This window comes from Canis lupus, chromosome 11 (assembly GCF_048164855.1).
Source record: "Canis lupus baileyi chromosome 11, mCanLup2.hap1, whole genome shotgun sequence".
Taxonomy (NCBI): domain Eukaryota; kingdom Metazoa; phylum Chordata; class Mammalia; order Carnivora; family Canidae; genus Canis; species Canis lupus.
The window spans coordinates 36,284,852-36,300,618 of record NC_132848.1 but is presented as its reverse complement, the minus strand read 5'-3'; the positions used below and the strand labels follow the sequence as shown (position 1 = coordinate 36,300,618).

The 15,767-nt window shown below is 50.4% G+C and overlaps 1 protein-coding gene and 1 long non-coding RNA gene across 4 annotated transcripts in view; one reads left to right on the top strand and one right to left on the bottom strand.

Annotated features, from left to right (window-relative positions):
- Positions 1 to 15,767, top strand: part of CHST11 (carbohydrate sulfotransferase 11) — a 257,281-nt gene that overhangs the window by 227,449 nt on the left and 14,065 nt on the right. The window lies entirely within an intron of this gene.
- Positions 2,310 to 14,520, bottom strand: LOC140642999 (uncharacterized). Its single transcript, XR_012039381.1, has 3 exons — positions 14,212 to 14,520; positions 13,996 to 14,083; positions 2,310 to 3,006 (listed from the first exon to the last, which is right to left on the bottom strand). It is a non-coding gene; the product is annotated as an uncharacterized lncRNA (long non-coding RNA).

The following is a 15,767-nucleotide window of genomic DNA, read 5'->3' as shown; positions in this document are numbered from 1 at the left end:
CAGATCAGGTCTCCCTGGATGGATTATCCCCGGGCAGGTTCACCACTCACCAGACTCAAGTAGATCTAGGTAGGGCTTAGAGGCCGATGGAAGGGGTCTGTGGCATATCTTCCCTATCACATTGCCCCTGCCATCTTGAAAAATCGAGATGTGGGCAGCCTGGGTGGCTCAGCGGTGTAGTGCCGCCTTCAGCCCAGGTCATGATCCTGGAGACCCCGGATCAAGTCCCACGTCAGGCTCCCCACATGGAGCCTGCTTCTCCCTCTGCCTGTGTCTCTGCGTCTCTCTCTCTCTCTCTCTCTCCCTCTCCCTCTCTCCTGGTCATGAATGAATAAATAAAATCTTTTTAAAAAAGAAAAAGAAAAATCGAGATGTGACTTGATGACAGAGGCCTCTTCCGTCTTTGAGCCATCTATCCCGTGTTGTCCATCCCTTAATGAAGCAGGGTTGGCAAGAACAGTGCTTGCAGCGATGGCATTCCCAGCTAGGTCTCCATCAATGGAGGACAGGACAGAAAACCAATATTCCCCCTCCCCTCATGGCAGAGAGAAATAATTGCATATTTCATGAGGGATTCTTAATGTCTCATCTGAAGTTCTTCGAAAACTACATAACCAGTGACTGCTTCATCCTTTTAAGTACAGCTTCAGAGTTCAAAGGAGTTTTTGTCCTTTTCATTATCTGACAGGCCACTTGGAGGCTGGGTTCTGGGTGGTCTGTGTGACCAGCGGAGACCATATTGTATGTCCCCTGGTTGCAGAGTCCCCACTCGAGGTAGACATGGCCACTGCCCCTCAGTGTGTTCTAAGAGAAAAGCAGGGCAGCTGGGCTAAAATGAAAGCTTAAGGGGCTTATAATTAAAAGGCAGTGGCATCAACCAGAGGCCTGAGATAAGTACCTACTACACCAAACTGAGAAAGAGTCCTTTCTGCAAAGCAGACGGGAGATCCCCATGATAGACGACAGGCCCCTGGGGGTGGAGCCTTCCCAGCTGGCACACTCCATGCTGCCCCGCAAAAGGAAGGAGCTTAGCAGCCCTGCTCCAGAATGGCAGCTCCTAGGAAGAGCAACCCGTGTGTATCTGTGGAGTAAGCTAGGATTGGGGGGCATTACAGGCATCTGTAAACCTGCTGGAACATTAGAATGTAATTTCTCAAGAACATTCGGGGCATGTGTGTTTGAACTGGGCCTAGCTGTGGATGAGTAGAATGAGCTGCCTGGCAAAGTGCCTACCACTAGCAAGGCATACTGTTGGCATACCTCAACAGTCTTCAGATATCTGTCTTGCCGAACTCAGGGCCCCGAAAGAGTGGGATGTGGGGCAGATACATTTTAGTGGGTGGAATAGGGAAGTTATTAGGAGCAGATCTAGGACATGTCAGATGCTTACAACCATTAAAAAGAACAGTTTTTGTCTGATGTACCAAGTTACCTTAGATGACCAGTGTAATTATGAACAGTTAGGTCTCTAGAGATTTAGAAGGAAACAGATAGGCATTTATTTGGCCACACTGCCCCCCACCACCAAGTGATGACATAGACATGGCGATGGCAAATTACATTGTTTAGAACCTTCTAGGGACACATGGGTGGCTCAGCGGTTGAGTGTCTGCCTTTAGCTCAGGGCGTGAGTCTGGGTCCAGGATCAAGTCCCACATTGGGCTCCCACAAGGAGCCTGCTTATCCCCCTGCTGTGTCTCTGCCTCTCTCTGTCTCTCATGAATAAATAAAAATCTTAAAAAAAAAAAAAAAAAAAAAGAACCTTCTAGAAGAAATGGTGCCTACCCCCCCACCCTCCAATCATTGAGGGTTCCTAAGACCTCAGTTGTTCAAATTTTGTGTTATACCCCTTAGGATCTTATGTTCAGGATCTTTTAAGGTCCTAACCTTGTTCCTAGCTCATTCCATTCAGCCTTTTGAGGAGCAGTAGAGGTGTTAACCTAGCCAAGAGCTGACATCAAAGCCAGTGAAGTTATACCAACCCAAACAGAAATTCACTCCTCAAAGCCCAACATTGCAGGGCTGTGGAACCATCAGAATGGCCAATGGAGGTGGGTAGCCCTGGGAGTGCAGGGTTCAGAAGAGCAGGTTCACCACAAACTCTGGAGTGGTATCTTGGATGTTATTGGACTGGAGATGATGACATTGGACCAACCAGACTGCCAGCCAATATGCTCCAGATGCCTAAATGTTTGTTGAATGAATCAGTCACTCCATCCATCAGTCAACCATGTACTTTTATAACCAACTTTAGACAGAAATCCACACTCAACCCAAGGAAGAAACATTACATTCTCCAATCCCTTTATTCAATAGGTGTTTATTGAGCATCTCCTGTGTGCCAGGCAATATTCTAGAGGCTGAGGGTGTAGCAGTGAACACAATACACATACAGCGTATGGACTGGTGGAGAGGATAAGCAAATGTCAAAGAACCATCGCTCTGAGTGAGGAGTACAGGGCTCAGGAAGGTCCCCTGGGGAAGCATTATATTACAGAGGCTGCATTACAGGAGTTGGCAAGTAAAAGAAGGATGGGGGTGGATCCAGGCACAGAGCACATTCCTTCTGGAATGTGTTGGGGTAAAATCCAGTGTTGAACAAGTGGATAGCCTCTAGACATCACATGATTTTAGAAAACAATAATAATAATAGAAATAATAATGGCTATGATTTCTCACTGCTCTCCATCAAAAGAATGTTCATGTCCCATTCATGGGCCATCGCTCTAATTGAGTAAGTAGTTCCTTTAGAAATAATTAGAGATTGTAATCAGTTGCTATTCAGAAGTCTTGCAGGAACTAATTTGCAAGTGTCTTCAGGACTGGCCTTAAAATTTCCCCAAAGCTGTGACTATGAGTAACTCAAAGCCTTGGGGATCTATGCTGGATTTTGGAATAAAAGAAAAGAGGAAGTCAGACATCCCTACTGTTGGCGTACACAGCCGCGCACACCGTTTCTTGCCGATTCAGAAGCATCTGGAATAAACAGTCTTCAATTCTCCGCTCCTGTTAAGAAAAGAAAAGAAAAAAAAAAAGAAAAGAAAAGAAAAAGAAAAGTGCAGGCCAGTGTGTATCACCAGTGAGTTCTGTTCCAGAAGCAAGGAGCAGGAGGTAGAAATGACCGGGCCCCTGAGACACCAGCCACCCCTCCATCTGAGGTGATGATGGAGTTAGAGTCCCTCACAGTGCCCTCTGCATTTTGCGGTGTCCCTGTGGAAAGTACTAGCTCCCACGTACTGTTGTCCCACTGGTTTGGTTTGAGGATCCAGTGGAGACCTCTGAAGTCCTATCCTTGGCCCCTGGGAAATCTAGAGGCCCCATCCCTGCCTGGGGAGGGTGGCCTCCCAAAAGCCACCTGCTCTTACAGCTGCCAGTGGAGAAGGTGGGGTTGGGGGGAGCTTGCAGGGGCAGCGGCCCCTCGGGAGGGCAAGGGGCAGAAAGGGACAGGTAGGTAGCCAGCATCTTCCCCTCCTTTCAAGTGACAATTAAGCCAGGACTATCCTGGTTCCTGGTTAATTGTTGGAAGGGGAAAACGTGGCCTACAAAGCAGTGCCACAGTAATTAGAACATAAGAACAAAGCTGGAAAAATACACCAGAACGTGAATAATGATCTCTGGTGAATGGGAGTTGGGGGGTTTTTCTTTTCCTCTTACGGTTTATCCCTAGTTCATATCTTTAGTTTCTAGAATTGTTTTTTAAGAATTATGGCAGGAAAGAGGAAAGGAGAGAAACAGAGACAAAGGGGCCTAGGTCAGCTGACAGAGAAGCAGACGCATGGCTGGAATGACACAGAGTGGGCCGTCTGGTCTCGCCTCCTGTCTGACACACTCTGTCACCTTGAGCCTGCAGCCCTTTGAACTTCACCTTGCTCACCCACGCAATCGTGCCTGTGCTTCCTGTCCAGAACATTTTATCAGCTGTTGTGATGCTCCCTGAGAAGTAAGGGGACCTAGCAAATTGCAAGACACTGTGTCCATGTGAAGGGTTGTTTCACCCAATAATTAACCACTGAGGTTTTAAACTGTTTCTTCCCCAGCAAGTCACTTGGGTGAATGGTTCAGAACTTGGGTCTCTGGGAGTTGGGCCCCAGAATCTGCATTTAACCAGCTGGTACATGCCCTTTACCTGCCCTGTGGATTCCTGGGTTAATTAAAGTTTGAAATCTAGGCATTTAGAGCAAACAGCAGTCATGGCAGGAGCAGGAGCAGTGGAGATGCAGGACCATGTGGTGTGGGTGGTTCACTTGTCAGGCGGTACGTGTGCTGGTGAATTCAGAGGGAGCTGAATCTAAAAAGGGCAGGCTAGACTCAGAATGACCAAATGGAGGGGAGACCTGGGGTGTCTGACTGGGGAGCCCCTGGGGGGCAGGGGTGTGGACCAGAAGGGAAAGCAGCCTCTCTGGTCTCCCTCCTGGGCAGCCTGGGTCAGGATTTTGCACTCTGTTCCCTGACTGGGGGGTCTTAGTAGCACTAGACGGTTGAGCAAACTGGCCCCTGGTCCCCTAATGTGTTGTGCTGGCTGGTGTCAGATGACAGCAAAGGCACCCCACAAACCTAGGCAGCAGTGGGGCCTGTCTCCTGGGCCATGTACTCACTGTTTGCTTCCAGTAGCCTCTGAGCTTGCCCTACAGATGTTTCACTGGTTACTGAAGGGCAGCACAGCACAGTCACCAGCGTGCTCAGGGTTAGAATCCTGTCTCTGCTGCTCACTCACTGTGTGACCTGAGACCAGTTACTTAACCTCTCTGCCCACTTGGCCTCTTGTATCAAATGGGGAGGAGAATGGTGCCTGCCACAGAGGGTTGTCATCAGGTCATTAGTTCACTGAGCTAATCCACATGGAAGCCTTGTGGCCATGCTTGGCACATAGCGAAGGTGCAGTAATTATTAGCTACTGATAACAACGATCAGTTCTTCACCCAACAGCCATTTACTGAACACCTACCATGCTAAGTACTGAGAAGGCGCTAGAAACACACAAGGAGCTCGGGGTCTGGGGCCTGAAGAGGTGTGAAACAGCTCCCTGTGATGCAGTGGGATTATAGCTGTGTGTCCAGGACACCAGATGGCTGCCTCATTGATTGGCTCAGAGGAGACATTTGGTTGGGCCTTGAAATAAGAGGCGCAGAGGCGTCTGGGTAGCTCAGTCGGTTGAGCATCTGCCTTTGTCTCAGGTCATAATCTTGGGGTCCTGGGATCGAGCTCCGCATGGAGCTCCCTGCTCAGTGGGGAGCCTGCGTCTCCCTCTCCCTCTGATGCTCCCCCTGCTTGTGCTTGTGCTCACTTGCTGTCTGTCAAATATCTTTAAAAAAAAGAAAAAAGAGGCAGAAGGGGTAGGGTGAGGGGGCTTGCAGGGGGAGCATGGAGTTCTGAAAAGTCCATATACCATGGGACAGCCTCCCTCAGGGTATGTAGGCTCTGCTTTGTAAAGAAATGGAGACAGGGGGATCCCTGGGTGGCGCAGCAGTTTGGCACCTGCCTTTGGCCCAGGGCGCGATCCTGGAGTCCCGGGATCGAATCCCATGTCGGGCTCCCGGTGCATGGAGCCTGCTTCTCCCTCTGCCTGTGTCTCTTCCTCTCTCTCTCTCTCTCTGTGACTATCAAAAATTAAAAAAAAAAAAAAAAAAGAAATGGAGACAGGTGTCCTCTGGGCTTCTCACCACCCTCTGTCTCTGCGGGAGTCCCTGGAGCAGAGGGAAGGAGCACTTGTTCCCCAGAAGGGCTCTCCTGGCTCCTCGGGTGCAGCTGCCAGCAGAGTCCCAGCTCAGGAGCTAGCCCATCCCGGCAGCTCCCCAGTGTCAATGCATCTTCCCTTCTTCACCCACTTGCAGCAGCTCTTCGGCGCCCTTCAGAATGTGGCCCTCTGCCCTCTGCCTGCCAGCCGTCTTCCTGAGGCCAGTCTCTGCAGCCCAGCACTTGTCATCCTGTTTTTAGGTGCCTTAGTGGTCTCCTCTGGCATTCCAAGCCAAAGAACACAGGCTGGCTGGAACCTTCCTTGGAGGGCTGGATTGCTGCTCGCACAGGCTTTGGAAGAGTGGGGGTGGGCATATCCATCACCCTGACTCTGCTGACCCCACCCTGGAAAACAAGTGCAGCCCAGGAAACAGAACCAGAAGTTGAATCCCTAAGCAAACCAAAGCCCAAATGAGTGCACCAGAGATTTAATTATTTTCCAGCATGTGCAGGTAGGTAGCTGCCAACCACACTCAGATTTTGGAGAATATTTATTTATTCATGAGAGACACAGAGAGACAGGCATAGGGAGAAGCAGACTCCTTGCAGGGAGCCCAATGCGGGACTCGATCCCGGGTCTCCAGGATCATGCCCTGGGCCGAAGGCAGGCGCCAAACCACTGAGCCACCCAGGGGTCCCATCTGAGACTCCCATCTTTGACCAGCAGGCCTCCTCCAGTCATGTCTGTGGGCTGATGACCTGTGACTTCACGTCCCCCGTGTACGCAGTAAAGAGGCAGGAATGCACCGCTGCACAGGACCCTCTTCTCCCAGCCTGGGTCTTCCTGGTGTGTTCTTCCTGCCCTATGTCTGATCCTCTTACTGAACCAGCGCCTCCCCTGCCACGGGGCAGGTACCCACTCAGTGTTGCCTTCCATAAATGCAGCATCTGGTTTTCTTCCTTCTTCCACCTGAGCCTACAGGTGAACTGGTAGTTCTCTGGATCATTCTTTCATTCCAGACCTCCTCCTGCCCCTTTGCCCAGCCCTTTCCTCAGGGCAGTCCAGAAAAACACATGAGTGCAGCCACTCCTGCCTCTCTTGAGGGACTGTAGTTTTTATGTCTTTCTAAAGAAAACAGAAAGAGAGGAGGGAGATTCCCCGGCCAGGTGTTTTTGCACCCAGGGCCGGCCTGGAGGACGTGCTGAGCAGGGAACGTGAGAAAGGGGGGAGGGGGGGCAGGGAGTACGGGGCGCTGTCCTGTGAAGGCCCTGCGGTGGGCCTGGGGGTCCCCGGCTGTCACCAATGCCTTTGTTCACGGGCACTGAAGGGTTCCCCGCTGGAGGCTTCAGTCCCCACAGGGAGTAGATTAATGCATGAAGATCAGCCCCCCTCAGACCCTGACCCCACTTGCTTTTCTCCGAGAATGCCACTTAGTGCATAAAAAAAGATTCCCTGGCGGCTCCCCTCACCCCGGCAGTACAATTATGTCTGTGCAGCTTCCTTTCTGGAAGGCCGGGGTGGGGGCACGCAGCAGTCTCCTGCGGACTTCGGAAGCTCAACCAGCTTTGGGGGGGACCTGTCCTGTCCCTGTTGACCCCTAGCCTGTGCAGGGGCAGCAGTGAGCAGGATCGAGCATCTGGCTTCCAGAACCCAGAGGTTCCCTGGCCTCTGTGACCCTGGGTTCCCCACCCCCATGCTTTCTCTTTCCCCACCCCACCCACAAGACCTTCCTTCTGCCCAGCTCAGAACTTCTCTTCTAGCCTCACAGGATCACTCCTTTCTTGGGGAAATCGTTCTCAAACAAGGACAGGGCACCGTGTGCACTGTTTATCCTCCCACATCCTCACACCCACCTTGTGAGATGTTGCTAAGCATCTTTGTGCCAAGACAGACCTAACTCCTCATCTGGTCTTTTCTCCCACCTTTGAGGCAGGGGCCCTTGTTGGGCCCATTTTACAGCTGGGAAAATAGAGGCTTGGGAAGGTGAAGCAAGCCCCAGGCTTCCAGGTGATAGGGGCTGGATCCGGGCATCTGACACCTGCATACTGCCAACCCCTGGGGTAGCACTTGTCAGCTGCCACATGGCATGAGGACTGTTTCCTTTCCTCATCTGTGTCCCATGTTGGAATGTGAGAGTCTTCCCTAAGACAAACCTTATGTTGCTTCATGGTGGGCCCCCCTCCAGAGCCTCAGCCCCAGGGCCTGGTGTTCTAACTGTTGCTGGCTGCTGGGTTGAGGCAAGTATGGAGTGGCTGCCAAGTTGAGGGGTCCCTCCTGGGTATGGACAGTAGGGCCAGGAGGTAAGTGACCTGCTAGGCAGTGGCAGAGGGCGAGCTGACCAGTCCAGAGCCCACCCATGGGCCAAGCAGGACCTGCAGGGTGTCCACGGGGTCATCTGAGGGCTAGGGAAGCCAGATGTGCTTGCCTGTCCGAGGTCAGGGCTTCAGGCCTCTCCAGCATTGCTCAGGAGAGCTTGGGCCAGCAGCGTGGGCACATGCAGGCCTGAGCTTTCTCTCCTGCTCTGCCCTGAGCTCACCACTATTGGGCCTTCAGACCCAAGGGAGACAGGGAAAGTGAAGGACAAGGAGTGGCAACCACTATCCCTCCTAGTTCGCAGGTCCAGGCAGACCTCTAGTTGGGGAAGGTGAGTGTGGGGTAGTTCCTCATTTTTTTTCATCTACTAGGTTACTAGACAAGGGAAGCCTCAGGGGCAGTCACCTGTGCACCTCCAGGGCATTCTGCATTCAGGAAGCTACTATCACCATCACAAAGAACCTTAGAAGGTCGGTGCCTGTAGTAAGCCCCATTTTACAGAGGAGAATACTGAGGCCCATGTTAAGTTCCACCACCAGCGAGTGGGGGGGTCAGATTTTAACCGTGGGCTGTCTGGGTGTAGAACCTGTGTTCTGAACCATGCTGCCACTCCACAGAAACAGCTACAACACCAAGAAGACCTCTGTGGGGTTTTTTTTTCCTGGAAAAGATCTTTTAACTTTGAATATTAACACCCATTTAGAGCAGCTGAGGGCCAACTGATAGTTCTTTGCAGACTTTATCCCTTTAGACTTCACAACAGCCTGTTGCGTAGGTGCGTCTATCAACCCCCACTTTAAAGATAAGGAAACAGAGGCTGGAAAGGGTAGAAATGACTGCCCCCAAGTCACATGGCTAGACAGGGGCATTGCCAGGGTTTGTGTCCAGATGTGTCTGCCTGACTCTAGAGTCTGACCTCTAACCCCTCCATCAGGCTGGCTTCACAGAATCCCAGACTTTCTACTGGGAATAAGACCCCAAATCCTCTCTGTATTCGCTCAGTACTCACTTAGTGGAATCAGGGAGGCACTGATTTTTCTATTTAAAAAATCCTATCCTGAAATTGATCCATTCATTTCCTTCCACTAGCCCAGTGTCACTGCTTTTGTGTTTTAATGGTCAAGACTTCACCCACTTCTTGCTTTCACTTTTCTTTAATGATTTCCCAAATCACGCCAGCACAGAGGGGAAGCCTTTACCATGTTTCCTATATTGGATATAAGAGGTCATGGCTCCTGTTTGATTTCAGGATTTCCACTGATCATGACTCCACGTGGAATAATAAACTCTTCTTAGGTTGATGGAAGGTGGTAGGTAGCAAGGATGTTTTCGTGCCTGACAGAGATGTTTTAGCACCTTGTAGATGGCCCTTGGGCTGGCCCAGCCCCTGCTCTGTCCCTGAATCCACCCCTGTCCCACCACTGAGGGCTGCTGGGTGGGCAGAATGAGAAGAGGCCTCTTTTCGCCATACAATGCAAGCAGCTCGGACAAAAGCAAAAGACTTGAGTTCTCATCTTAGGTCTGCCACCTTCTGGGAGGGGTGGATGAGTTCCCTTCTCTGGACTTCCATGCTGCTGTCTGAAAATCAGAACGTGGTGTCATTTGTTCACAAGGATATTTTCCAACTCTGAAGCTCTGTGTTCCAAGGACTCTGGGGGTGTGAAATTACTGCAAAGCTCAACAGACAGAAGGGCATTCATACCTCTTATGTCATTAACTTAAAGATATCTTACCTACCTGGGGGCCTAAGTTGAGATCCATGCTATCATATGTGGCTCCCATACACGTGAGAAACAGCCCAGGTGCTTAGGCTTGTCTCTACACAGATAGTGAACTTCCACCTGCCTGTCCCCATAGCACTCTGTGACGATCTTCCTGTTAAACATTACGGTGTTGGCACAAAACTAACTATCTCTAAGTCCTATGAGTGTTGGATACTGAGAGCCTGGCACTTGGGTTGCAGAGTTAGCCAGGAGCTGTCCTGGCAGCTTCAGAGGAGGGAAAGTTGGACTCACATCACTCATGGCACTGCAACTGCAATGAGGATGGTGGAGCTTGAGGCATGGGGTGGTGAGAGAGTAGGTGAAGGAGCCCCAGATCTGTGGGTGACTGGGGGATCACCTGGCAGAGCTGAGAGGAAGGCTCGGGGGACCCCTCTGCAGAGCTAGCTCAACCTCCCCAGTGTGTGAAAGGGCAGCCCTCCCCTCTCCAGGAAGTGGACAGCATGCAGAAATGAAGGCCTGACCGAGTGGAATTACAGATTTAAGTGGCCCTTGAATGCCTTTTCACCAGTGAGGAAGTTGGGTATCGTTGAAACTAGCTACTTGATTATGATATAAATCAACCTTTTTGGGTGTGTCTCAACCCAGTTCACTTACTCTGCAGTGCCACGCATCCTGTGTGGCCTGTTAATGGGCGGTGATGGGGCACCTCTGTCTAGCTAGAAGATTTCCTCTTTAGACCTGCAGTTTGCTGACCAGCTGCCGATCCAAGGTGCCTCCCTTGGCTGCTGTCGGTGTCCTACATCCTCGAGGCTGTGTTTTGCAGGTGTTTTGCACAGACCACAAATGTGTAGGGCATTAAATGTAGAACCCACTCGCATAAAAGCAATGCTCAGTCAACAGTGCTCAGGATGGAACACAGGCCCACCGCCCTTGGAATGGGTTTATTGAAGGACCACGGGGCCATGGTCAAGAGCAGGCACCCAGGACAGCCATACCCTCTGAGTCAGAATTTCTCAGGAATCCGCATTTTGCCCAACCTCCACCATGACTCTTATACACGCTACAGATTGAGAACTGCTGTTAGAGCCATAGGCTTGCCATATTGCCAACCACTTAGGATGAAGTGACCCTCTGTAATGTAATACATTATATTGATAAAGCAAATTACCGTTGACCAAGTGCCTCCTATGTGTGTGGCACCGGGCCAGGGGCTTTTTTTGGGGGGCGCTTATTGAATCCTTAGAACAATTCAGAGAAGTAGACACTATGGTCCCCATTTTATAGATGGGAAAACTGAGACCTCAAGGGATCAAGTGATTTGGGCAAAATATGACTAGTTGAACATTCCAGTGAGTATAGGAAGGGAACCAGTGAAGCCAGTTGGTCCAAGGAGAGAGGGACCAGGAGGAGTAGCTGGGGATTCATAAGCCCCTGCCCTGGAAGAACATTGCCCTCTGGGAGGCCCCTCGTGAAGGGGTGCTGTCAGCACCTTGGCCTGAGACACTTCTTGAGCCACTTGAAACTGTGCCACAGAAACTTCCTCCCTGCTCCCTCCTAACAGCAGTGACTTCCGAGGGCCTCAAAGCATCACTCAGCAGGTGCACATCACACTTGCCCTCTGACTTCTGATTTCCCAGGAAATCCAGCCTCCTGCACTGTGTGGGGGCCACATCCTTCACCATTGTCCCTGTTCCTGGCTACCATTCATGGGAAGCCAGTCCAGCTTGGCAGCAGCCCCGTCCTAACTCATGTGCCCCTCCCGCACCCTGCCCAGGCCTCCGGAAGCCCAAACAGCTGATCTAAAATGGAAATGCAGCCCCTGCAGCCGCACCTGGCCTGGCTGAAAGAGAGCCCTAGCAGCACGCACCCCATGCCAGGCCTTCTCAGGGCAGCCCTTGGCTCCAGCACCCTCCTGCGTGATTTCCCTCCTCCTGCTTCCTGGCCTCACCAGATGGGTGGAAAATGCCAGTCTCCCTCTGCCTCTGTCAAAGGCTGCTGCAGCTATCGGGAGTCTGTTTCCACCCGGCACTGCAGCTGCATGGTCTGTGCCAGAAACCTCTGTGGGAAGACGAGGTGGAGCTGCACTGCCTCGAGGCTTAGGCAGCAGGAAGCCCATGCTGCCACATCAGCCATTCTGTGGCCTTTAAATTTCCTGCTATCCCCGTCATTCATTCATTCATTCATTCATTCGTTCGTTCGTTCATTCAACAAAGCTTTTAGGGTCCAGTACATGCCAGATGCTTGGGGATACAGGAATAAACAAAAAAGTGAAAGCATGCCAGCTGCCCTCCCAGAGCTTGCCTTCTGGAAGGGAGAGCCACACAGAATAAGTACATGGTGATAAGAGCATCAGAAGGAGGTGCATGACCCCTAACCAGGAAAGATGAGGGAGCTGAGGTTCCAGTGGTTTCTCTTAATAACTCCTGCTGATGGAGAACTTTCCTAATTGCTCCCTGGTATTCCTGCAGTCTGGCGGGTTCCACCTGGGGTTTCTGCCCACCTCAGTTGCTTCTGGGTTCCGTTAAGTGAGCTGGAGCAGCTGGGGCAGCAAGAGTGCTGCTTCGAACAGCCTGCCCTAGGAAGGGTGCCTCCTTACTAGCTCTAAGTGTCCTCAGACACCTGGGTGAGGATGCCAGCTGGTGGCTCCTGGGCAAACCCAGCGCAAATAAGTATGGTTTGGCCCATGTATTAAACTTTTAAAAATTGTAGCTAAATTTAAGAATGCCAAGATTTCACATAGAATCTGGTTTTCTGGCTCCTCGTGAGAAATTGTAACATCTTGAAACACCAGGTTCCCATTCCCTCCTGGCAACCTGAACAAGATTTAAGTGGCATCACTTACTTTCAGTGGCTTTGGGACCTCTGGCTGGCTCTGGAGGGCATTCTGAGTTTGTGAATCTAATCCAGGTCACAGATTCATACAAAAGAAGTAATTTAACCATTAGCCTGAAACCTCTGCTTACTGATTTCTGCCCACAAAGCTCAGGAGGCTAAAATCTCTACTCCTTGTAGCCACGTCTGCTGAGCTTGGCTGGGGTTCTGCTTCGGAGATCTGCATTGGGCCCTCAGGCACCCATTGTCTCCTGCACCTCTTCCTTCTTCCTTTTGCTTTGGAAAGATAGGAAAAGCTCCTACAGACATTCAGCCCTTGTAATCAAACAGCCCTTGCTTCGTCAGTGACAAGTGCAGATCCTAAGCATCCAGTTTCCTGGCACTGTTAAACCCTGTAGATTTTGAGACAGATTCAGACCAGATTGTTTCTTTGAAGATTTGATATTTTTCTCCTTTCTTTTCTAAACATACAAGTATTTAAGTGTTACACAATTCCTAGTGGTTCCCTAAGGATGCATTCATAGATGTCCGAGAACTGTGACCCTCTGGACCTCTGACTTCTGACCCTGTTGAATGAATAAGAAAGTCCCTTGGTCTTAAATCTGAGGGCTAGGAAAATAAATTCTGGCCAGGATCACGCTCAGGCATTGCTTGGGTCCTGTATGTGCTTTAATTTATAACTGTGGCATTGGAGCCTGCAGGGCAATGGTTCCCCCACCTGGGCAGCTTTAGAACGCCCTGGGAGCTGGCCGCACTCATAGCAATTACATCAGAGTTCTGGTGTGGGCCCCAGGACTCAGAGGTGTTTAGAGCCCTTCTGTGATCCCAGTGAGCTGCCAGGATAGAGACCCTCAGCTCCAGTGTCTCTACCACCCTCCAGATAGTAACTCCTGGAGTCGGGGTGGGATGCGGGGTGCGGGGTGGGGGGGAGGGCATGCAGGCCCTGGGAGGCCACACAGTGCAGGATCTCAGAGCACAGCCCCAGTTACTAGCTCCCTGATCTTGAGCAAGTTACTTATTCTCCATGTGCCTCAGTTTCCTTCATCCGTAAAGTAGAAATAACGAGGATACCTACCTCAAGCGTAAGGATTAACAGCGCCCGGCGGTACATAGTAAGTACTCAGCAGCTGGTAGCAAGGATAAGTGTGCGCTTCTCATTTGCTGTGGATATGGATCCTTCAGTGATCCCCCCAGACTAGCCCTTTTCGTGAGCATTTAGGACCTTCACCTCCAGAAAGAAATGTGATAGAATCACAGGGAATCAGATCGTCAGGTTTCTCTCTCCTCCAATTCTCAAATCAGCAGGCAGGATGATGGCAGGCGCAGCGGAGGTGCCAGGAGGGGGATTATATTAGGATTTTCAAGTAGAGAAACTGAGCCCGGGGCCCCAAGCTAACAGTTGTTAATGACAGATTGCACCAAACCCCACTTGCATGATGCCTCCAAATTTACCTTTTTCTCCCATTTCCATTTCTCTCTGCCTCTTTCCCACCAGGGCAGCAAAACGGAACGGCTGCTCCTTCCGGTTGGGTTCTTCTGTCTGAAAGAAATTACAAACACCACCGAAGATGTTTTAATTTAAAGGAAACCAGTTTTTTCTTCCTTTTAAGATGAAACGTAGTGAAGTTTTAAAGACTTTTTCAAACAGTCCCTCGATTTGGTACTTACACTAATTATAGATGCCTTTCTTTAAACGTCCAAATTAAAAATAGACATCTAAATGAGAACGCAGGACACAGCCCTGCCTCTAGCCATGTTCACGGCTTCCAAGAATCAGCCCTCCTCTGACCTAATTTATACTTTTGGGAGGATCAAAGGGAGATGAAGGGAGTCCCGGCTGAGAGCGGAGGTGGGTCTAGCAGCCTCTTGGCAGCAAACGATGAACTTGGGTTCTGAGTTTCAGAGCAGCTGTGAATTGAGGAGTTCCTCCTAACAGAACCTTGTAGTCTCAAAGTATGGTCCCTGGACCAGCAGATCAGCATCACCTGTGCTATGGACTGAAGGGTGCCCCTCCCACCACACCCCACCCAATCCCAAATCCACATGTTGAAGTAATTAAGAATGTGACCATGTTTGAAGCTAGGGCCTTATTTAAAGAGATGATTAAATTAAAATGAGGTCATTTAGGGTGGGTTCTAATCCAACAGAACTGGTGTCCTTACAAGATGAGGAAGAGACACCAGAGGCAAATGTGCACAGAGGACATCCACGTGAAGAGGCAGCAAGAAGGTAGACATCTGCAAGCCAAAGAGGGAGGCTTCAGAGGAGGCCAACCCTGCTCCCCCCCCCCCCCTCCAGAACTGTGAGCTACGAAGCCTGGGGTATTTTGTTACGGCAGCCCTAGCAAACTAACATTCCTAAGAACATGCTAGTAATGCAACCCCTCAGGTTGTATCCCTGATCTACTGAATCAGAAACTGGGGTTGGGAGACCTAGCAAATGGTGTTTAAACAGGCCCTCCAGGTGATGATTCTCATGCATGCCAAAGGCGGGTAGTCTCCATTCCTGGTGGTAGCCCAAAAGATGTCATGTGGCTGGAAGTACAGCTGGTCTGCCAAAATACAAACTTTCTTTTACTAGGCTCCAGAGATGTTCCAGTGTGTTCTTTAAATGGGATGGTATGTGTTAAAGAGTCCTGTAAATTCTGAAGCAGTCTAGACATGGGGTGGTGGTGAGTGGTAATCCTAGTATTCTTGTCAATGGAGGAAAGCTGCCCTCCAGAGACTCCAGCGTGAGCCAACTGAATCCGAGAATCTCCCTCCTCCACTGAAATTTGAGCCCTTTAAAATCTTGTACATTCACCACCCAAACCATGGGAATGCCTCTGAGAACAAAAGCAAAGAGATAAAATTCCATTTCCCCTTTTGTCCCTGCTACTAGGAACCCCACAACTAAATGAGATTCTTAATCACGGCCCTCATAGTTAGCATATTTGTTTTTTCCTCTTTCAGTGTTGTCCTTTGTTGTGTTCTCTTCAAACACCTTTGAGAAAGAAAAAAAACAGTGAAGAGAGAAAGGGACTGACAGAGGAAAGAGATTGACCTCCTCCCAGCTCAATTATTAGATCAACTGGTAGATATTCTCTTTCAGTGACAAAAGACCACTCTGGACTTCATCAGTGAGTCCTCTTCATCTTCAGAGGGGTCCTGTATGTGCTTTAATGTCCCATAGCTGTGGCCCCTTGGGGAGTTCCTGATACTCAAGGAACCTGTTAGTTGCTGAAG